The 25,144-nt window shown below is 41.3% G+C and overlaps 1 pseudogene; it reads right to left on the bottom strand.

The window, feature by feature from the left end:
* LOC131921588 (integrin alpha-5-like) overlaps positions 1-25,144 on the bottom strand; it is a 41,647-nt pseudogene that overhangs the window by 1,856 nt on the left and 14,647 nt on the right.

Below are 25,144 nucleotides of genomic sequence, written 5' to 3'. Positions count from 1 at the left end.
ACACTAAAGAATGAATTCACAAACCAGGGAAATGGGGCATGGTAATAACACAGTGGGCCCTAGTTCAAGCAGGCATAAGTCATTGTGGAAGTACTGCATTTAATTTGTCAAGAGCCAGAGAAACAAGTACTCCCTATAGACAAAGATAAAATCCAGGGATGCTCACAGACCTCACAAGGCTGCTCATCTAGGGTGTCCCTGACTCTTTGTCATGTGACAGTCTCATTCACCAACACATATCCAATTGTAGGTCAGGTACACAGATGTCCTCACTGCCTTGAGAGGGGTCCTGCCATCCCTTTCCCAAAGCCCTGCCTCAGGTTCCAGGCCTGTCCTCCCATGTTCTTTCCTTTCCTTGTCCTCTATCCAACTCTTGCTCTGGTAGTGTGGAACTGACCAGAGGTCATGACTGTCATGGGCACTTTGGGTCCAGGTGAAAGTTGAGAACAATGTGAATTGGACAGAATAGGGCCAGGGGAAAGAAGGGGGGAGTGCATAGAATCAGGGACTCTGGGGCCTCAGTGACCCTCCTTTTAAGTCTCCCTTCTCCCACTATTTGCTCAGTGCTAAAATCTGACAATCCTCATTGCTCTATAGGCCTAGGCACTTAGTGTCTGGCTCTTCTGATGGAAGGCCTTTTTTTTAGCCTCCCAAGAATCCCAAGCCCTTTGGGGGAACCTCCCAGACATATACACAGACAGATAGACAGACAGACACACAGACACACAGACAGACAGACACACACACTGCTGAAGTCTTTTGTTTTTTGAGGCCACCCCCCCCCAAAGCCAGGCCACCCCCCAAGGCCAGGCCACCCCCACCTGCAGGCCTTACCCTGACATAGATCTTCATCTCACTGCAGTCCTCCTGAACTCTGTTCTGGATAAGTATGGTCAGAGTAAGAGTGTCCTGCTTGGAGGCCAAGAACAGCATCCACCAGATCACCCCCTTTTGCTTCTGCCAGTCCAGTTGGAGTTCTATCTCTAAGCCTGGAGTCAGGAAACATGGCATGAGTCTGCCTTTAGTATCTGCTGGACTCAACTCTTCCATCCCATCTTGCACTCTGCCACACTCAAGCAGTCTCCCTCACCAATAGAGTTGGGGATGTGTTTTCTAGCGGCATTGAGGCAGAAGCTAAAGTTGACATTAGAGAAAGACCAAGGAGAAAGCGCTGATTGTTATGCCCAGATCACAGGGACCCCCAAAAGACCACCACAGAGACTGAATCCTATAAGTAAAAGCAAAGAGCCTTTATTCCAAGCTTGGAACTTGGTATCTCTGTCTGTCCAATGCAGCCGTGAGAGCAGATAGCTCCAAGCCCACACAGGGTGGGGTTTTTATAATAGCAAAGTTTGGGGTGAGGTGATTTCTTGGTTCCTGATTAGCTGACATTTGTCTATGGGTATCTACAAAAGGGAAATAGGTTTGTGCTAGGCTCAGGGAAATCTGGTGATCTTATCTAATCTTATCTAATGTTTAGGTTGGAAAGTTTGGAATGTCAGATACTTCCCCTTAGATGCTGGCCCATCCCTTGGTGGACCCTTGGGTGGTGTCAGCTTATGACTTTTCCTGGATCCAGCTGTTGCCTGTTAGTAAGCCTGCCACAGCAGCTATGTCTGGGCCCCAAAGCCTGCAATGGCAGCTGTGTGGTCAAGCTGTTTGGGGCCCCTCACATTCCCTCCCTTCACAAGTACCAGTGACAGGACTCAATCATGATTCCTATCTGTCCAGGGGTTTAAGGGTATTGGGACCTAATAACCATTAGCTAACAGATTTTTCTAGGGAAGTGACATCCATATCTATTGCCATTCTTTGAGTACAGCCAGTTTATAATCCTGAATGATTTATATAGAAATAATTTCTTTTTGGTTTTTTGAGACAGGGTTTCTCTGTGTATCTTTGGCTATTCTGGAACTCACTCTGTAGCCCAGGCTGGCCTCAAACTCACAGAGATCTGCCTTCCTCTGCCTCCTGAGTGCTGGGATTAAAGGCATGTGCCACCACTGCCCGGCCGAAATAATAATTTCTAAACTCCATATAATACCTCTTTGGTTCTGGAGAAAGAAGATCAAGGGTCTTATCTTATTGCAGAACCATTCTAGTTAATAAATTCATCAACTGACAACTCTGAACTTATTTTCCTGGTATGTCAATGGGCATATAGTTAGCCATTTTGTCCCTTGTGCCAGGGAGTTTCTTTTTGACCCATCATTTCAAACTATTTGGGGTAGGGAGCATAGGACAATGTATTGTCTTCTGGAACTACTTCAAGCTGACACTGGTGCATTATATATAGTCAGGGCCAAAAAAGACTGAAAGCCTAGTCAAAGACTGAAAGGCTAGTCAAAGACTGAAAGGCTAGTCAAAGGCTAGACAATGGGGCATTTGTCAGAAGCATGTGGCTATCTGTCCCAGCTGTAGAGTCAGGGAACAATCACATTGGCTGAACTGGTCCACATCAGCTTTTAGCAAGTCCAGAGCTTGTAGTCATTTGGAGCAGGTTGCACTCAGCAACTGAAGCTTGGATGTGTCTGCCAGCCAAGTGGGAACCAATTGAGACAAGTTGAAACTAGGAACAGAAGTTAAAATTTATGCACTTAATTGGAAATTTTAGGCTCATTGTTTTAGTAATTGGAAAGGGCAGGAGTGTCAAGAATAGGAAAGAGAAAAATATCATCCTTAGGAATAGACAGGTGGGGAAAATTTAAGCTATACTTATCTGGATTCCTTTTGACCTCTGTGAAGTGGATCCAAGTTTTATGACTCTTTTAATCCTCTAGGCCTATATGAATTTTTATCTTTCAAAATTACATAAAAGTTTTAGATATATTAGTATTACCAATCTGTACTGAAATGCATATCATAGACAAAGCAGGTATCTGTAAAACATAGACAAGTGGGTATCTGTAAAACAGCAGAAGTGGACTCATACCCTTTATGAGTCCTAGCAAAAACTATAGATTTGGATCAAAAGCATGTGCATTTTTTTTCTGTCCAGATATCCAGGTATAGATTGGACAGAGATTTCTTTGGCCTGTTGAGAAGCAGTTTTAAGTTTATATTTAGAAACAACCAAAATAAATCTAAAATGTTGAGCTTGTGACTGAACAGTAAATAGTGACTGTTCTACCAGCTTATCAGAACTCTATTAAATGTTAAGGTCTGAACTTTTATATCATAGAAGGAAAAGCAATCCAAAACATTTTCATAATCTAAATCATTTATTTATATCTTCAAAACTTGCACTTATATCTTAAATCATTTCCTGAGATCCTCAAAGCTTATAAGCTTTCATATCCTCAGACCTTTTTTCAGACCCATATTTAAAGTTTTATGGCTTATTTAAAATTTTCATATTTTAGAACATTTTCTTAAAAATTAAGTAACAAGATAGCTATAGACTTGCTGAAGGATCTGGTTGTCTGATGCTGCCAAGCTGACAAAGTTATAGCGAGCCTAGCCATCAATACTATCAGAGATCTGAGGATAAATTATAACTGAGTGCAGACCAAGCAGCTTCTGAATCTATAGAAAAATGACAGGGAACCAGTCCATACCTAGTTAGCCATACCCAGGTCTTCATTGCATTAGAGGCAGAGATATCAGAACAGCATCAATCTTCACCTGCTAGGCCTAAAGGGGAGAGTTTTTCCTGTGGAAGAGGGACATGGGGGAGATTGTCTTTACTTTGACTAGGCAAAAAGTGTGCAATCAATTCTCCAGTGTCATGCTACTTGTTCACAGTCTGGGCCAGGTCCTGGTGGCAGGTGTTGCATTGGGGCATCTTGCCCTGTGGTCAGCATTACCACAACCAAGTGGAGACATCATAGTGACATAATCTTTTTTGGAGACCTTAGGTCACTGCTAGGATCTGGGAGTATGTCTGATATAATAAACTTTTTAATCAATGTTTTAAATGCCATATTCTGCAGATCTCTGAAGTATTTGAGGACTGTCCAGGTATATATGAATAGAAAAACTTTATTTCTAGTTGCTTGTTTTAAGCTCAACCTTGAAAACATATACAAGGGACTATGTAAAGCTTATCCCTGTAATTAATTACATCAGTATTTAGCATGACTACAATTAAAGAACCTCACTATTTATAAGATGACTGACTATGTACCTGTGTTCTCTAATAGTCTACAATATATAGCCTTAAAAACAATGATTTTGAATTGAAGCACTTCTAGTATCAAATATGGGTTCAGTAAAGATTCCAAAACAAAAATAGCCATTCTGTGGATAAAAACAAAACAAGTTTGTTCCAAGCTGTTGAGGCTTTCTCCTGGGAAAGCAAAGAAGTGACAAGTTAAAGATCCCAGGGTAAAATGGGCACAAAAACTGATGATCTTCCAAAGACAACAACAGCTCTACCTTTAAAATGGTTAACAGACAAGCCTGTATGGATTCAGCAATGGTCTTTAACAACAGAAAAGCTCCAGGCTTTAGAAGAGCTGGTACAAGAGCAGTTAAATGCTCAGCACATTGAAGAATCAACCAGCCCTTGGAATTCTTCTGTATTTGTTATTAAAAAGAAATCTGGTAAATGGAGAATGGTAACAGACCTCAGAGCAATTAACAAAGTAATTCAGCCAATCGGCTCTCTACAGCCCATTGCCCATTTGCCTACTCTGTTACCTAAAGGATGGCCTCTTATAGTTATCAATTTAAAAGCCTGTTTCTTTTCAATACCCTTACAAGAAAAATACAGAGAAAGATTTGCCTTCAAGGTACCTACTTATAATAATTCTCAAATGGTTAAGAGATATCGATGGAGGGTCCTCCCACAGGGAATGTTGAATAGCCCAACCCTGTGCTAATATTTTGTACAACAGCCATTAGAAGTGATATATAAAAAATTTCGCTGGGCAGTGGTGGCGCACACCTTTAATTCCAGCACTTGGGAGGCAGAGGCAGGAGGATCTCTGTGAGTTCAAGGCTAGCCTGGGCTACAGAGTGAGTTCAAGGACAGGCTCCAAAGATACACAAAGAAACCCTGTCTCGAAAAACCAAAAACAAAAATTTCCTAAATCTATCATTTATCATTGTATGGATGATATTTTACTAGCTGACTCAAAAGCAGATACTTTAGAAAGAATATTTGAAGAAGTAAAGAAAATTTTGCCTTGTTGGGGATTACAAATTGCTCCTGTAAAGATACAAAGAGGAGATTCTATCAATTATTTAGGATATAAAATAGGTCTACAAAAATTAGACGCCAAAAGGTGCAAATTAAGAGAGATCAATTATGGACTCTTAATGACTTTCAAAGATTATTTGGAGACATTTCTCATCTACAAACTATTGTTAGAGTAAAAAAATGATGAACTGAGTAATCTGTTCAAACCTTAGAAGGTGACAAGGACTTAAATAGTCCAAGAGAATTATCACCTGAAGCCAAGAAAAAATTGGCCTTGGTAGAAAAAAAGTACAGGAAGGACATGTGGATCATGTCGACCCAAAGCTGGATTGCATTTTGGTTGTTTTACCCTCTAGGTATTCTCCTATAGAAATTTTAATCCAGAGGGAAGATATCATATTGGAATGGATATTTTTACCAAATAAACAGAGTGAAAAATTAAAAACTTATGTGGAAAAGATCTCTGACTTGATTTTGAAAGGAAAATTGAGACTTTGTCAATTAGAAGGAATAGACCCTGCAGAAATTGTCTATACCTTTAACTAAGGAGGACGTTGTAAAATTATGGGCAGAAAGTGAACCTTGGCAAAGAGCTTGCAGTAATTTTTTGGGAGAGATTAACAGCAACTATCCCCAAAGCAATAGAATTGAACTTAAAAAGAGAGCTGATTGGATTTTGCCTCGAATTGTATGGGAAACACACATATCTGGAGCTCATACATTTTATACAGATGCAAATAAACAAGGAAAGGCAGGTTAAAAATCAGAAAATTTAAGTAAAGTGGTTTAAAGTCCTTATAAGTCAATTCAAAAATTGAAATTGTATGCTATTCTGTTGGTATTAATGGATTTTTCAGAACCTCTCAACATAGTTACTGATTCTCAGTACGCTGAAAGAGTAGTATTACATATTGAGACTGCAGAATTCATCCCTGATGAGTCAGAATTAACTTCACTATTTATTCAATTACAAGATATAATCAGGAAAAGGAAGCATCATTTATATATAACTCACATCTGATCCCATATGGGTCTGCCAGGTCCTCTAGCACAAGGCAATGTTGAGATTGATAAATTATTGATAAGAAATGTCCTGGAGGCCTCAGAATTTCATAAAAAACATCATGTCAATAGTAAAGGTTTAAAAAGGATTTTTTCATAACCTGGCAACAAGCCAGGGAAATTGTAAGGAAATGTTCTACCTGTTCCTTTTACAATCAGACTCTATTACGAGCAGGATGCAACCCAAAGGGTACTCAGAGGAATGAAATCTGGCAGATGGATGTGTTTCACTTTGCAGAATTTGGAAAATTGCAATCATTCAGGATTTCAATAGACAACTGCTTTAAGTTCTGAAAAAGCTGATTTTGTAATGACACATTTGCTAGAAGTTATAGCCATCATCGATATACCTGGACAAATTAAAACTGACAATGCTCCAGCATATGTCTCTATTAAAATGAAACAGTTTTTTGCTTATTACAATATAAAGCATGTTACAGGTATACCACATAATCCTACAGGCCAAGTAGTTATAGAAAGATCAAACAGAACTCTAAAGGATATGCTAAATAAACAGAAAGGGGTAACAAAACTCCCCAGAAATAGACCGCATAATGCTCTTTGAATTTTTCTCAATGCTAATGAGAAAGGAACAACAGCTTCAAAGAGACATTAGATAATAGGAAAAAACACCGAATTAAATTAGCCTATTTACTTTAAGAACATGCTGACCTCAGAATGGAAACCAGGATATGTGTTACTTTGGGGACGAGGTTTTGCTTTTGTTTCTACAGGAGAAGGTAAGCTGTTGATACCATTATAATTGATAAAGGTTCAATTTGAAGAAGAAAGACCTCTTAATTAGAAGAGGTGATAGTTCATCAACCAGCATGACCATCCAATTTAAACTAACTTATATCATTAACACATGCCTTTTCATTTAATCAGATATAACATGCCCCAAGGGAAACTCCCAAAAATTAGTCTTAGGGAAAGGTTTTTGTTTTTGTCTTTTAGGAGAATGAAGGCTAAGGAAACTGAAGAACACTGAACAAATGAGACATCTGAAAAAAAAGGACAAATCATCTAGAAAAAATGTTCCAAGAAAAAGAGTAAAATGGCCTATTGGTATATCATCTATAAAATTTCATAAGTCTTCCTAAATGTTTGTTTCTGCTCTTCTCTAAAAACATTTAACACAAATGTGTCCCAGTTCAATTAAAAATTAAAGCTGGCTTTGGAGTTGGAGAATGGCTCTCTCCTTCTTTAAACCCAAGCATGTTGTTAAAAGGAAAATGCAAACTCTCTGTATCATGCCAGAAGAAAGAGCCATCTTCTGATATAGGACAGGAAAAAAACAAAACAAACAAAAACTAAGGGACAATTCTATTACTAATAATCTCAATTCTATCCTGATTCTTTAATCCTTTCTTAAAGTATGAATTTTATATCAAAATTTACATGATTAATATATATACATTTTTAAACTTTGTTAAGATATTAATGGACACATACAGTAGTAATTCTAGAAAAAAGGCTTCAGTTAGCTGCCTATACATGTCTTTATGTTCAAGTCTCCATCAGTTTTCTGCAGGAAATCATGACCAGGCCTAAAATCAAATATGAAGTCTCCAGGAAGAAGATGGGGCCCCATAACAACAACAATTCCACGTGGACAATAATAATATCACTAAGCTGACAAACATCATCTACAGATCAGCTTTGGACTACAAACTACTCAGAACAATTTTGAAATGGCTAGCTGAGATGATCCAGTTTCACAGACTACTTGAACAAAGACTTGAGATAACTTTGGCATTATGCACAGACTGGACAACAAAGGATATAGCTACCTTTCCTAGAATTTGACAATTAACCCAAAATTTTTCTTTCTAGAATAAAGATACTTTCACCCATAACCAGCAGGAAGCAATTTTAAAAACACAACGCCCACATTCCCAAAGAGGTGGTGTGAGATGGGTGGTTTTGGGTCTTTTAATGTGTTTTGGGTCTGAAATAATTTTCATTGTTTAGAAGGGTCAGTTACAAGTTGTTGTTAGGGTTAGGAAAAGAATATTCTTATTTAATATATATACATATATATATAAAATTATAGAATAGAGGGTAGATTATTGAATTTACTCTGAAAAGTAAAGATATAGATATAATATAGATAAAAAGATAGATTATTGAGTCTACTTTTAAAAGACAATTACTAGTTTTAAATACTTTACATTGGATTAGATTTTTATATATTGTATACAAATTATATATATTGAGATTGATATTGTTAGAAAATGCTATACGTATACTTCTAATCTTGTTCAAGATATTGTACTTATACAGTTTATTTAACAATGTAATGCAATTTGCTAATCCTTGAATGTTATTATTACCAACTATCAGAATATAAAGAAATGAAAGTTAGTAGTTAGAAATTACAATTGAATTTGTAGTCATATTAGGTATGTTTTCAAGATCAAGTAGATATATTTTAGTTAGACAAGTCATCTTCAAACCCTTCAGAGATCCACAGAATATGGCATTTAAAATGTTTTAATAACTTAGAATTTTTTTCATGTCAGCTCCTGGTAGCATCAATCTACTTCAGAGAGAATATGGGCATTGAAGAAACTGCATATGGCGTTAACTTTCATTGTGGCAAAAGTTAGCCACTGGACAACAAAGTATCTTCAAATCAACTGCTGACAAACAGGACAAAATGGACAGACAGGACACAAAACAAAGGAGTACCAATTCTTGCCAAGACAAGTGTGGTTGTGGCTTTAGCAACATGCATCCTCTGAGGCCAGGACAATATGGCACCATCCCTGAAGTGGCCTTTGCAATCTGGAAAAGGTACAGTGTCCCTTTCTTTGAAGGCAACTGAACTGGCAGTGGACCGATGGCTTCTGATGTTCAGTGCAAATGAAAGACCCTAACCCTTCAGGCTTACACCCCCCAAGCCCCAGGAGAATGAGGAACTAAAAAGCTAGTTCCAAGGGCAGACTGACTCAGCCATTACTCAACCACCTTTACCACAATATATGGAGATTTTTGTTAAGATATGTTGCTCAACTGTGACTGGGATAATTGCAAGTGTTCCAGGAAAGACCACTGTAACCTTTGTGTAACCTTCACTCCCACCCTGATACCCCCCCTTTTGAGGTTCTGGGAAAAATGTGCATATGGACGTTATTGTACCTACCCTGTGATTAGGCAATGATCTTGTGAAATTAGCCCCTAGACATAAACCAATCAGAACGAAATTGCATGGGAATTGTAATCTTATGGCTTTTTGTTGGTTTTTTCCTTTAAAAGTACCTATGTGGCTGCAGTAGGGCATGCTCTTGCTCTTGGGGGGAGAGAAGCCCAACTGTACAGCCGCATCAATAAACCTCTTGCTGTTTGCATCAACTGGACCAGAGTCTGGGTTCTTGGGGTGCCCACCCGAGAAGGTAGTACCCTGGGTCTGGGGTCTGTCAGAACAATAGCTGAAACAGTTATTCTTGAAAGAGTAACTAAGCTGAGAGAGTCTAACTTCTCAATGGTAAACTGGCATGTAATAAAAGAGATGAAGCTACCCACAAGCCAAGAAGAATGGACAGCTGAATTCCAAAAACATCAACAATGTCCAGAATTTAAAATCCTGAATCACGGCAGTACACTAGTGGAATTCAGGTGTTTCTGGTACATGGACTGCTCTCACCAAATGTGAGGTCGAACTGTAGGCCTTGCGTACATCCTACTTCACAAATAAATCTGTCAGATATGCTATGCCTATAGACTGAAGATGATGTTCCAACATTGCGGAGAAACCTTGGGCAACTGTCCAAGCAGCTGGCTGTTTCTGTCAACTCACAATTTTTTTAGAAGTCGCTTGCCTGCACTTCCTGCTTTTTTAGATAATATTATTTCCTTCTTGGGTCTCTGACGGAGTTGAAGATTTAGATAGTTATAGTTATTGTTAGTTGAAGATTAGATAGTTAGTTATAGTTTTCCTTGTTAAGAATTTCAGAAAAAAAACCTCACTAAAGAGGTGTAAGTGTATACATTTGAAAGACATTATAAGACAGTTCTCTGGTAGTAATATAAGTTAGGATAGAAAGTGAATCAGGTACATTTTGGACTTACCAAAATAGGATAGATAATGAAATATTTTCTCTGAGCTTGTCAAATACAAATGGACTAGATATTGTTTAGGTATTTAGTGCTTGTATATATTGTGTATAGTTATTGTACTTATTGTATATAGTTTTTCTTATGTTACTTATAACTTTTTTCCTTTTTTCTTTTTATTAGAACAGAAGGGGGAAATATGGTGATATTTTATTTGTGCTGAAATGTGATTTTATTTGTATGTTAATAAATAAATTTACCTGGAGATCAGAGGTCATAGCCATTAAGCACAAGTCTGGCAGTGGTAGCACACGCCCTTAATTCAATCACATGGCAGGCAGAGTCTCTGTGTGGTCAAGGACACAGCCAAGCAAGGTGACCTGAACTTTTAATCCCAGTACCACCATAGAGATCTGGAAGTCTGTATAGACAGGCGGTGATGAGGAAGTCATGTGGTTGGGTTTAGAGCCAATGAGAAGGCAGAACAGAAAGGCAATGAAAAGACAGGTCATACAGGAGAAGGTCTCTGTCTCTCAGGGGAAGGACGGCAGTGAGTGGTAAGCTAAAGGCTATTCGCTAGTGCTCTGATCTCTTGGGCTTTTAACTCTGTATTTGGCTCTTTGTTTCTTATTTAATAAGACTGTTTAGAATTTTGTCTACAAATAGGAGAGAGGGATGAGTTGGGTCCTGGCCCATGAGCAGGGACTAAGGGAGCCTAGAGGCTAGCATTGCATACATAGCCTGCCTTCTAGATCTCAGCCTGCTCCATTTAACTGGACTCCCTTCAGAATTCTAGCCCTGCCACATTATCACCTGGGTGATTCTTAAATTACAAAGTTTAGCTGCCAGAACAAGGTATATTCTTATGTATAAAAGTATTGAGGTGCAGCTTTAATATCTTATTATCAAATAACTTATTTATCAAACACATGCAGCCAGCTATTTATTTAAATTTTCTAGAAGCTTGCTGTTGAACACTTGCCAAAGACATAAGTACTTTGGTGTAAATCTCTAAGTTAGCTTTTGTTAATGTGAATACATTTTTATAATCTTAAAGTTTTATCAGTTAATACCAATCTGAAATATTTAAGACTTTTGCTTCCTTAGTTTAAAAGGAGATACAATGATCAGAAATAAATGTACTTACCCTTAGTAAAAGATGGTTGCCAGACACATGGCTGCCTGCGTCATGATGAGGTCACCAGCCAAGATGGAGGAAAGTCACATGGTTGCTGTTTAAAACATGTTTTTCTAAACAATAATTACATGCACACATATGCACAGTTGGATCTAAGTTAAATATACATAGATATAGAGCTAAAGCTAGCTTACATTCACACATATAGAGTTAAATCCAAGTCACATACTTGTGTACATACACACACGTATGTATCTCTATTTTTAATATAAACATTTTGCAGTGAAGAATTATCAACTATTTTTAAAATGAAGAAAACCAACCAGAATTAAACTAATATGATCAAATTTCAAATTCAGTGTTTGCAGGTATGAGAAACCACAACAAACATAGTTCACATCCCCTCTGGCCTTCTACAACCCTCTATATACCTTCAATGTTCCTTTGATTCCTCAGACATTTTTGCTTCAGACAAATTCCTCTTTCCCTTTCCTTCTCTCTATTACTCCATTCTCCTGCCTGCTTTCTTATTTTCTAAACACAGAAACTTTTACCAAAGTCTTTCTTGTGGTTCCCCTCAGTAGTCTAGAATATATTGTATGGCTACAATATTTTAAACAAGAACAGAAATGTGGCGAGCCACAAGAATATATTATAGAGATTCAGCTGTGTATTAAAGCTATACTTTGACCAGCCAAGGGTCTATCAAAAGGCAACCAATTTATTATGAATATTTGGTGTTATCCAGCTTTTAATATTTCAGCTGTCTTCTGCTATGAAATTCTTGTGTGCCCAAATATTTCCAGACCTGCTGAACCTAGAAAGGTAACTAACTCCCCCATTGAGCCTAGAAGACAAGCTGACTGGAGACACATAGCTTTGTTTCTTGTGCTAATGAAGTTCAGATCATTCTCTTGCCTTGAGGGCTAGTGGCTTTCCTGAGAACAAAGGAGGTTTTTACATATCAAGGTGGAAGGTAGGGTGGAGCAACATTCCTGAGGAGGCAGAGAACCATGACAAGGGGAAGAAGAGAAAGGCATTTTTCTGTAGAGCAAAGAGAATGGCGTGACCAGGGAGAAGTAAAGAACACAGAGGTAATGTAAATTTTAAGGCAGAACTCTTGAACCAGGAGTAGAGAGCAAGTAGACATGGAGGGGGAAGAAGCAGAAGATGAAGATGAGGCGGGAAGCATAAGAGCTTAGTTGTTAGCAGGACTTTGAGGAAATAATAAAGAGAGGAAAAAGAGGAACTGAGTGTCAGAACAGGATGGAACTGAAGTTATGGAGACAAGATTTCATTCCAGAGAAATAAAGTAGATGGATAAGGACCTTGGTGTATCTAGATTTATTCTTGTCCTGAATGCCTGACAGAGCTGTAGCTAAGTAGATGGAATTTTGTCTTAGAGGAATAAAGTTAACAGACATAACAGTATAGTGTATGTAGATTTTCTTTTCCCCTCAGATATCCCATGCTGGATGTAGTAAAATCCCCGGACCCTGAGTAATCAATACAGAAATACATGTATATATCATAACAAGAATAACTCTAAATTTGCATCAACACTGTACCAACGTGAAGCATCTGAAACTAGCAGTAGGTTTTTCTTTTTTTTTTTAACCAATAATAATTTGTAACCAACTCCTCTAAATGATGACAAATATTTATAATCCATTAGGTCTGAATGATCAAAGCAGCCCTAGCTGCAGCATTATAACACAGCCACCATAGCTTAGCAACCACAGACAGTGACTCTCCACCCTTGGAGCCATACCTCAAACCTCAGTCAGGTTTGGCAGGCAGCCTCCAGAGCAGGTCATGGGAGCTCCACCCACCAGCATGGGAGGGAACAAAGGATTGTTATTAACCCCAGATTCTCAAGTACACTAGATCGTCAGACTGGAAATGACTCCCTGCCCTGGCCAAGTCATTCTGAGGGAGGGGATGGCAAGTGAGGTCCCATCAGTCAGGCCTAGGGACCCAGAGACAGAAAGAGACCCCTGTAAAGGTGGGGAAAGGCAGAATGAAATCAGGAGAGACTGGCTGTCTCGCCACACTGCCAGTATTGAGCACAACCCTGCCCCCTGTGAGAGCTACAGAGGCTGCAGATCTCTTCAGCCCACCAAGTACAAGTTCAGCCTGCAGCATGCCCTTGTGGCCTGCTTCTGCCACCCCTGCCACAGGCAGGAGAGTGATGACAGAGTTCCATTTTGCAGTAGTGACTTGCTCTGCCCCAATTCAACCAGTGGACCCTCTGCTGGCCATCCGGCCCCAAAGGCTGTTAATGTACAGTTTTTATCTGGAGTCACAACACATACGTAAGCCCAGGCATAAAGCATGCATACTTGTGGCCACGTTACTCACACACTCATAGGCAGGACATTCCAACAGAAAGGCAAACAAAACATTTCCCAGGGAAACAGTGTCAGCCAACCAACTCAAAATTCCTAAAATAAGAGTCTACCATTTTCATAAGTTAGGAAAAGAACTAAATTACAATACTCAAGACAACAAAACAGCTCTCCTGGCACCCCAGAGACAAAACCAAAAGTGCTGTGGGATGGTCTGTATGTCAAATGTGTTGCTGATTGGTTAGTAAATAAAACACTGATTGGCCAGTAGCCAGGCAGGAAGGATAGGCGGGACAAGCAGAAAAGAAAATTCTGGGAAGTGGAAGGCTGAGACAGAGAGACACTGCCAGCCACCGCCATGACAAGCCGCATGTGAAGATCCCGGTAAGCCACGAGCCATGTGACAAGGTATAGATTAATGGAAATGGATTAATTTAAGATATAAGAACAGTTAGCAAGAAGCCTGCCACGGCCATACAGTTTGTAACCAATATAAGTCTCTGTGTTTACTTGGTTGGGTCTGAATGGCTGTGGGACTGGCGGGTGTCAGAGATTTGTCCTGACTGTGGGCCAGGCAGGAAAACTCTAGCTACAAAAAAGGAAGACATCAGCCTCATGCTGGTCCTGCAGGAGCAACCAGCATCATCTATACAAATCAAATTCAAATACAAATCAACCAAAGAGATCCAAACCCATTCAAAGGACCAGCTTCAGGCACTTACAAATTTTGGGCTCACTTACAAAAGAATATCCAAAAGTCCAACTTACAAAAGGATAACCAAAACAGAAAGACACAAAACTGACAGGCACCATAAGCCTAAGCGACACACATGCTGCCATATTTAGGTTTCTCTCCTCTTTTCTTAGATCTAGGCCTTGCGTAAGTCTCCATAGCACCAGAACCTCTTCTCACAGATACTAGAACCTCTTCTCAGATATCAGGTGAATGAGCTACAGTTGAGCCATTAGGCAGTTAGACAAGAGTAGATAGATAACCTTCAGAGCAACATTTCCTGCTGGCCGAACAGCCCACAATTAAGTCCCTTCCTGCTTGCAACCCCCATAATTAAATCTCTTCCTACTCCCAATCACCTTTGCCTACCTATATATGCCTTGAGAGAAAAATAAAATTTTGGAGCTTAATCAGATATCCTATGTTGGGGACCGATTCCAGACAGCGGCGTCCTTACTTTATCAAGCCTTACAAAGGCAGGAAGTTCCTGGCCTAACCGCGGGCAGTACAACTTCCTGGAGTACCTGCTAATCAGCCAGCTGCAGGGGCCTGGGACCAAAGTGACCTCACCCTCCCTTAGGAATTTTCCATCCTTCTCTCCGTGCTTCCCCTGTTCCCCCTCCCTGCCTGAAGCCCTGTTTATAAGCCTCAACACCCAGTCAATAAACGAGACCTCGACGCAACTCAGAATGTCTCTGTCTTCCTTTACGCGCCTGGTCTCCTTTCTCTCTCGCCCCCATTGATCTTTCAGGAGGTGCCTCCTCGGGTCTCATCAAATAACCTGGCCCACGGGACCGGGCAAGTGGCGCCCGAACGTGGGGCTCAAGGCACGGTGACCTGCCGGATGACGGACAACAGAAGGGGCCCCAGAGAGGATCAGGGTAGAGACGCCCGGACCGCATCACTCGTGCAACGCGGGAGAGTCTTGAGGTAAGTATGTCGTCCCATGGATCATGGGCAAAAATTTATCTAAAGAGGCTGTTTTTCCAAAGGAGATGAAAAGGTAATCTTAGGGAGAGAGGAATAAGAGTTAAGAAAAAGGATTTGATAAAATTCTTCCAATATGTGGAGGAGAAATGTCCCTGGTTAGTGATTAATGGACCAGGAATTCACCCTCTGACTTGGAACAAGGTTGGAAAAGATATTAACAAATTATTCAGAGATGGGGAAAATGTCCCCGACGCCTTTTTTAGTTTTTATGGTGTGATTAGAGATGTTCTAAAGGAAGCAGAGGGAGATGGGCGTGTTTCACATTTACTAGCCCTTGCAGAGGATTTTCTCTCAAACTCCCCCTGCCTGACACCCAAGGGTCCAGAGGTTTATTGACATCTACCGGTAAGAGCGCTCTCTGTCTTGTCTGTCTCTCTGTCTTGTTACTTTTGTTTTGTACCGGTCGATCGATTTGTACTTTGCAGACTCTCACTGGGACAGACGTGTCCGGACAGTGAACCTGGTGGCGAAGGGAGACATCCCAGAGCCCTAAGGCCACCTCAGAGGTGACCATTTGGTTTAGGAGCATCTTTGGGTATCTTCCCCCACAATGGGAGGAAGTGCCACTTTGTATTTTGTCCCAGGAATTTGTCAGAGCCATTTTGTGCGTTTTTTTGTATGTTTTGTTGTGATCATTGTTACTTTACTCTCTCCTCTTCAAAGAAAAAAAATTTTTTTTAACTAAACGAAAAAAGGGGAACTGCTGCAGGCCGCAGGAATATATCATAAAAAGTCAGCTGGTTATGGCAAAGTCACTACCTGGAGGAATCAGAGGAAGCCAAATCCCAAGGAGTTTTTGGTGTTACTTGGCTTGTTATATATCAGCTGTATTCTGTTATAAAAATCATGTGTGCCTTCATAGTTTTCCCAATTGATTTTTCCCTAAAAAGGGCTAACAATGTGCACTGATCACTCTCTAGACATACACATTCCAGGCATTTGGAGAACAGCCCCAGGAAAGGCTTTCTCTGGAATCAGATATCTCCCCTAGCCATTTTCAAGGACTAAAGGAGACACCACCCAGGTGGTCACACAACTTCCGAGGACTAACAGTGATAACCACCCACAGGCGAGTCTCCTGACTTAAGGTAAATTCCACAAGGAGACACCGCCCAGGTGGTCGCTCAATTTCCGAGGACTAACAGTGATAAGAGCCCACATACAAGTCTCCTGACTTAAGGTAAATTCCACAAGGAGACACCGCCTAGGAGAGGTGGATGTTAAGTAATAGCTTTATACAGTTTAGCTCGGACCCTCCCTTTTATATACCGGGACTTCCAGGGCACAGAAAGGAAAAGAAAAAAGAGAATGGAAGAACTGGATGGGTAAGAACTTGAGAGGAACAAACTGAGATGGGGAAGAACTAGATCGAAGGGCTAAAAGAGAGGACTAGAGGAACGAGATGGAAGATGAGGAAGAGCCAGATGGGGAAGAACAAGATGAGAAAGAGCCAGATGAGAGAGAAGGAGATGGGAGAGGAGCTGATAGGGGAAAGAACTAGATAGATGAGAACCTAGAAGGGTCAGAACTATATGAAGGAATTAAGATAGAACCTAGAGGTAGATAAATATAGAGAAATCAGGCAAGAAAGGAGCTAGACATGAGAGCAGAATAGAAGCTGTGTAGAGAGAGAACTGTCACAGAATAATAAAGTGTATGAACAACAACAAAAAAAAGGTGCATGTCTGACTGACAGGGATGTGGAAGCCCCTGATGTCTGTTTGATCAAGGACAGAGATCCTTGAGTCTGGATTGTTTTTGGTGTGACTGAGCCTGGAGGGTTACCCCCTCACCCCCAGAGCACATCAGGCTGTCATTGTTCTTGGAGCTTTGTTGGTTTTTTTGTTGGGGCAAAGTTTTTTCATGTGCCCTTGGTCTTGTGTGTAATGCATTAATTGTTCTCATTGTTGACTTGACTGTGACGGATGCTATGGGACAGTTCCCTTCTTCTCTACTAGACCTTTGCCTAGCCCACTGGAAGGATGTGTGAGCCACAATAGAGGGAACTGAGTTCCCCGCCCCCACTCCCCGATTGAAGTGAGATAAACAGGTAGCTCCTGCCAGGTGGGGCTTGCATACTGCAAGAGGGGCTTGCTGGCTGTGAATGAGGCCGTCGTCTCAGTGCTGATGTTCCAGTTCTTGGATTGTCTGTGTAAATGTTATTTGTTTCTGTCTGCTAACCTCCCTTATTTTCCTAGAGGAAGAGGAGGAGAGAGAGGCATAGCAAAGGCCACCTCCCTCCCTCCGTAGCTCTCCTGCTATCAGGACTGCAGCCAGCTGGCTGCTCTCAGGAGAGTGGGGGTGCGTGCTCTCGGTACAGGCGGGCAAAGACGGGAGCTTTGGACAGGGCAATGGGGACTGCCTGCAATTGACAAAAAATGTGTGAACACTAAAGAGAGAATCTGACCCTCCCTTCCTTTACTGTGATAACTTCAAGGTCTCTTCTGCCGGCCAGCAGCTTCTCTTGTTAGCCCTTCTCTGTCCTGATATTGCTTAAAAAGAAATGTTAAATTACCAGTTCAAGATACTGGAAAATTATGCTTTTGTTTCCACAGGACCTCAATAACCCCCCTTCCTCTATCCCCTACAGACAAAGAGGAGCCTAAACCAGGATTCCTAAGTGTAGATAAGAAGTTAGACCCCTTTTTCCCAGGTGGCTTTATCAGCTACAGAAACTTAGAAAAACACAGAGTCAGAATATATGACCATCTGCAGAGGCTAAGTGGTCATAAAACATCCCAAACTTCTCGAACCCCAGAGACAGCTCGTAAAACTCCTAGACACGGTTGTTTAACAAACAAGAAATAAAGATAACATAAAAAATTACTGATGTGAACCAGAAAAAAGGAAGGCGGGCTGTGAGAGATGAATTATGTGGTCTGTGTCTTTAAGAACTAGGCTCACAAAGAAAGGGCGCGCTCCTTCCAATCTCCCTGCTGTGCGTGAGAGATTTGGAACGAGCCCCCTGCCGCCGGCTTGTAAACTTTGACTTCGTCTGAATAAACCTTGCTTTTTGCATTCTGTAACAATGGGTTTTGGTCATTTGAGTTCAGTGGGTTACAAATACTTGCCATCATTTAAGAGAATTGGTTTCAAATTATTGTTGGTTAAGATAAAATATAATATTTTTATAAAAAATGGCTTGATATATATATATATATATATATATATATATATATATATAGAATTAAACATGTTTCAGATTTCATTGTCTTGCTATTCTGCTGTTACATTGAGACTCCAAAGGGTCATAGTTGTAAAAATGTCTGTCTACTCTACAGGTATGAATGAAAAATGTGGCCACATGTATGTTTGGTTTTGAATGTCTGAGTTTGCATGTCCTTTGTGTTAAGGAATACAAGTTAATACTAGTCATCTGGCTATTCAGATACTAGTTTAAAACATAAACTGTTCTATTTAAATAAAAAAAACTGAGAGGTATATTTGACTTATATATTTATAGGAGAACAAATTGGCCTGGTTATTGTTACCAAACTTAGAGATATTTTCAAGATTAGGCCTAGATTTGTTTGGCTCAGATACATTTAATAGATAATGGTCCTCAAACCTGTCAAGGATCTGATGAATATGGCATTTACATTATTTGATAAAAAGCTTACTATAGCAAACAGAGACTCTGAGCTCCCCAGCTCCTAGCAATGACTCCCAAGGTCTCCAAAGAAGATATGAAACAACGACAAGAAGATGCTACCTGAATTGTGGACAATGCTGTCCTGACACCTGTCCTGCCAACACTATGAAGACTATAGGAGCCTGGGATGATGACAGTCTGGGTAATGGATAGTCTATGTTGTTTTTTTAAAATAGACTTAAAAGTCTGCACTCAGGTAAAGTTTATCCTTCTCAGATCTTTGATGACATTGATGACTGGACTAGCTATAGCTTTCTCAGCTTAGTAATTGATTGATCAATGGATTAATTAATTAAAGCTTATAAGTCTCTTTAAAAAAAGATAAACAGGTTCTAAATATAGACTTACAGATGTTTTTTATTGGGCCAAGGAAATTTCAGTCCAATCTATATTTGGTTCTCTAGATAAAAAAGACACTATGGATTTCAGGGCAAATTGATAATACTATAATTACTAAGACTATGGGTCTAAAAGTTCCAAATAAGTTCGTAAGTTTTAACTCCTGTTCCTAGTTTATATCTATCTCAACAGGTTTCCACTTGGCTGACAGATACATCCAAGCATCATTTGCTGGTGACAACCTACTGCAAATGACTATGAACCCTGAACTTGCTGAAAGCTGATATGGACCAATTCAGCCGATATGCATACCATCTCTTCAGCTGGTCAATAAAACATTCCCTCTTGTCTTTGACTAACATTCTGGCTTTCCAGGGCCTTGACGACAACGTCCCAATGTCAGCAGGAAGTAATTACAGAAGAGAGAAAACATCGCCCCTGTTTCCCCCCCACACCCCAGAATGTTAGATCAAAAGGGAATTTCTTGTCATAGGGAACCTGAGATAAAGTTCCAAGTTCCTTGAGGATAAGGAACTCTGTCAGCCATCATAAGGCTTTTGGCCTTGTGCTTCTGCTAATTACTGTTGGCTCTTATATCACTGATGTCTTAACTAAATGATGATTCATGTCTGGGTACCACTAAACTGAGGATGCTAGAATTCCAATATCCACCTCTGAACCCATGACACACTTGCAGATGGCAAAAACTAAATAAGGGGAAGCTCACTTTGCCATTGATAATGGGAAAACTCTTATGTTCTGGTCCAATTAGTCTCCAATATGGAATTCTTTGAGCAGAGAGGCAGATACACTCGAGAACCTATGTCTATGACTATTGCCCTCTTGTTATGTATTGGGGCATCACTGCAAGAATTGGTACAGGAACTACTGCTCTCGTGCAGAGCAACCACCTTATGCAGTTACAAATGGCTATGACTACTGACCTAGAGGCCATAGAAAGATCCATTTCTGCTCTGGAGAAATCTTTAACCTCGCTCATAAGAGGTCTGGATTTACTATTTTTTAAAGGAGGGGGGATTATGTGCAGCCTTGAAGGGAGAATGCTGCTTTTATGCCGACCATACTGGTATTGTCAGGGAATCGATGGAAAAATTAAGGGAAAGGCTGGCTCAAAGCAAAAGGGAGATTGAAAATCAGCACGGGTGGTTTGACCTTTGGTCCCTGGGCCTTTCAGCGGTTGACTCGATTTATCAAAAATCAGATTGATTCGGCCTTACCACGACACGTCTCGATTCATTATCACAGAGTAGATTCCAAGGAGGCCGGCCAGGAGCCCCATCAAGGACTCAGATTCAGTGTCCTAAGGCCCTAACGTCCCCACGGTCCTGCTAGAGGGTACTCAATGACGGGAATAGTACAGGGCCCACGCCGGAGACAACAGCATACAGAGGTCGCCCGAGACCGGCTCAACACAGCATGCTGCTGAGCGTGGGAAGCCCCCTGTGTAGCCTAAGACAGGGACTCTCTCAGACCTTAGCCACCCCGATCACATGGACTTGATCCATTTTTGAGAAAAGAGGGGGAACTGTTGGGGACCGATCCCGGACAGCGGCGTCCTTACTTTATCAAGCCTTACAAAGGCAGGAAGTTCCTGGCCTAACCGTGGGCTGTACAACTTCCTGGAGTACCTGCTAATCAGCCAGCTGCAGGGGCCTGGGACCAAAGTGACCTCACCCTCCCTTAGGAATTTTCTATCCTCCTCTCCGTGCTTCCCCTGTTCCCCCTCCCTGCCTGAAGCCCTGTTTATAAGCCTCAACACCCAGTCAATAAACGAGACCTCGACGCAACTCAGAATGTCTCTGTCTTCCTTTACGCGCCTGGTCTCCTTTCTCTCTCGCCCCCATTGATCTTTCAGGAGGTGCCTCCTCGGGTCTCATCAAATAACCTGGCCCGCGGGACCGGCAATCCTATCTTGCTCTCATTCTTTGTGTCTCTTGTCCCTCTCATTTGCCGGCCCTCCCTTTAGGTCCCCATTGAAGACCCCGCTGGCCGGGGCACAAAACAAAAGTAGACACAGAAAATTTACCTGTGTTGCCGGTCAGTAAGCCTGTCACAGGGTTGTGCCAGATTGTGACCCCCAGAGAGACCACCAAAGATGAGCATGCCAGAATGCAAATGCAAGGTTTAATTCTGGATATCCAATACAAGCCTAGGCAGGGACTTCGTCCAATACATCCAACGCAGTAGAGGCTAGAGGAAGTGCCTGCCTGTCTGCAAGCTCAGTTTTTAAAGGGAAAAGTCATAAAGTTACATCATTTAGGGGTGCTAGTACGGGTACAATTCTGATTGGCTCGCTTCTAGGGGCTTTCTAGAAATCATGGCTTAAATCTTACTTCTAAGGGAGTGGTTACCCGCCACCACTTCTCATTGGCTGCCCTCAGGTGGGGACACTTTTATGGTCAGTTACCCTGGAAACCAGGGTTGGAACATTCTATAGTCCAGCAGTCATTCCCTCATGACTACCTTGTGACTCTGTACTTTTACACTTCCTGGTTTCTGGAATCTGGACTGACTGGTTTCAGTAACTATTGGCCTATTCCTAGAAGGAGAAATCTTAGGCCTTAGTTTTTGGGTGAAAGCATTTTGGTCTTATTTCTAAGATGGTTCATTTTGGTCTCACAACAGAAGCTATGTCTGGGCCCCTAAGCCTGTCATGGCAGCTGTGTAGTCAAGCTGTTTTGGGTCCCCCACACTGAGTGTAACTGGAACTGGCCTACTACCTGCCTCAGAAAGACCCAGACTTTTTGTTTGAGTCAAAGACACCACTGTTTGTCCCTTCCTGAGGCACACATGCCACCCCACCCCACCCTCGCCCTCCTCCTCCCACCTCCTCTCCCCCAGCCCCTCACTCCCACCCCCACCCCAGACTTCCCACTGACAGGTGCAGATCTCTGCAGGCTCCTGGCTCAGCTCACCAGAACAAGGGGGTTTCCTTCCAGGCTGCAGCTGTGCTCCTCTGGGTTGAACATGGAGAGCAAGATGGTGAGAGATGGCTGGCAGATATAATGGGGTGACCCCTGCTGAGAGTGAATTGTGGGTTAAATAGAATTAAGGCTCCCCTGAGGGCTGAGCATCCTCCCCAGGACTCCAGTTTCCTCCGCACTGATGTTCCCAGTCTTAGTTCTAAAAGGCCATTTCTAGTTCCCCAGGCTGCTTCAGTCTCCCTGAGTTCATACCTGTACACCAGAACCTTGTTCACAACAAAGGACCCAAATTAGATCTGCAAAAAGCCAAGATACCACCACGCTTTACAGCAAGCCCCAAGTCAGGATCCCAGCTTCCTCATTCCATGGCTCTAGGCCTGAGCCAGGGAGTGTGCCATCTGGTGGTACCTACCTAGAATTGCACCCTAGAGCTCAAATTCTAAAATGAAAGGGGCAATGGACACAATTTGCTAGGGTATCCAGACAGATCCAGGCCTTTTCAAAGGGGCTGCAACACCTGGGAAGGTTTAGTGCACAGTACTCCTAGGCCTCGAGGAAATATAAATATGACTCCCTGTTGGGTCTTCCCACCAAAGAGAGCCCCAAAGGTGACATCTGCAGGATATAATACTCATCAGATTAGGAGTCCAGGGGGTCTAAAACCCTGTCTTAAAATCTCAGGATCATATTTTTAGCCCACCTGTCAATTCCTATTCTAACGCCTGGATAGTTTAGCTGACAGAACCCTCCTACTAAATTCCTGTCCAACCACCTTTCCCCTGACACACACACACACACTCAGCCCCAGCCTCCTAGGCCATGACACTTACCATGGTAGCCAACTTGGTCCAAGTTCCCCAGGGATGCCAAGGAGCTGCCAAATCAGCCAAACTCATCTTGGGCAGTGAGGTTAAGGGCCCGTGTTGGTTCTATGCCAGCAGGTGCTGCAGGTAGATGTAAACCCTGCCCACCTCCAGAAGTCTCCAATGAGCTGTCTGCTCTATGATCAGGGGTACCCTTACCAGTAGGTCATCAAGCCTGGAGAAAAGGACAGACTGAAGCATCTTGATACTCTTGTCTTGCCACAATTTACTACCCTCATATAGAAAATCCCAGGCATTCTGGATCCCTAGGCTCCCTGCTGTGAGTCAGACCTTAGGGCTCTGATGTAGCATTTAGACTTCTCCTTGCCTTGACCAAGGGGAAGATAAGCATGAATGAGAGTCCAGAACAAATTCCCTGAGGGGGCACTCTGCCTGCACTGTCCCATAATTTTTAAACTACCATTGGCTTTCTAGGTTTCCTTATTTTCTTTGAAACTGCATGAATATAAAACACACTGTATAGTTGGAACTGTTATGCTCAACGAGATTGTAGATTATGAGGTTATATAGTTCCTAAATTATATGTAGTCATTCAGTTCTATAGGGAATGCCCGCTGTTGTTCTACATGCCTGGGCTGGGGTCACTCATTTCTCCTTTCATTGTCATTCTGTAGCCTTTTCACCTCTGTTTTGTGCCTGAGACTGGCCAGCACTTTTGGCCTGCCTTACTCTTAGGGAATGTGTTCTATTAGTAAAGTTATTTGGGTCTGTCAATGAGGATGTTACATGAACTTTGTTAAATGCTCAGTATTTCAAAATGTCTTGCAAAGGGACAACGTCACTCATATACTTCATAGTGAGTGGGGAGACTTGACCCAGGTATGTTGCCTATCTTTACTTCTGTGTTAAGTTGGTATTGCCTTTCCCTTTCCAATGTGCTATTTTTGAGGTAATCTTCTTGCCTTTGGGTCATCTTTCACTATAGTGTTTTTACTTCTGGACAATATTTATTCATTCTTTATAGCATACTCAATCATTTTTGTCACCTGAGAGTCTATGGACCAAAAGCTACAGTGTGACCATTCTGATTCCTTCTCTACACTGTGTACCGTGTTTTAATCTCCAAGAGAGTAATTATGTAGCTCTGATTTCAATTAGAAGGAGAAAGGAAAAGGAAAGATCCCAACAGTTGCAACTGACTCAGGCTTTGTTTTCTTTCTCTCACATTTTTAATTAAGGCCCAGAAGATGGCTGATGCTCCCTAGTTTAGAAGGCTGATACTCAGAAGGTCAATAAGTCTCTTATGTTTTCTGCATAAATTGTGGGAAATCCCTATATCCTTAGAGCAGTAGTAATAAAGTTATTTATTTTAAATAAAGCTTATATTCTCCCTGAAGTTTATTATCTGTTGTCAGGGTGTTCTTTGTTGTGTGGGTTGATCAAAGAAAGAGTTCACTCCAAGATAAAAATCTTAAGGCCTATGTGGCAGCATGAAGGTCGAGCTGCTGATGAGTTGAACCTCAAACAGTTGTCTAAAAGTATATTTATTGATTATTACACAAAGTTGTTCTTTTTGGGCAAAGTATTTCCTCATACCAAGGTTCTATCTAATCTATATGTCTCTCTAAAGGAAAGCATCACATGACCACATAACTTTAGTCCTTTATTGTATACCATTTGCAGTCCACAATAATCCAAGAGCTTCAGGTATGCCAGAGGTGTCTTATGATCAAAGTCATACAAAGACTGTAATGTCCCTTCAGAATACCAATTCTATAAATCATGGAAAACAATCATTGTTTTGCAAAATGAGTCTTCACTGTTTTCCACAATGATTCTTCAAGGTCAAAATACTTCTAGAAAACAACTATTCACCTTATGTTTATACCTTGGATACAGTGAAAACTATTC

The sequence above is a fragment of the Peromyscus eremicus genome, chromosome 11 (assembly GCF_949786415.1).
Source record: "Peromyscus eremicus chromosome 11, PerEre_H2_v1, whole genome shotgun sequence".
NCBI lineage: Eukaryota > Metazoa > Chordata > Mammalia > Rodentia > Cricetidae > Peromyscus > Peromyscus eremicus.
This window is presented reverse-complemented; position numbering and strand designations above follow the sequence as displayed.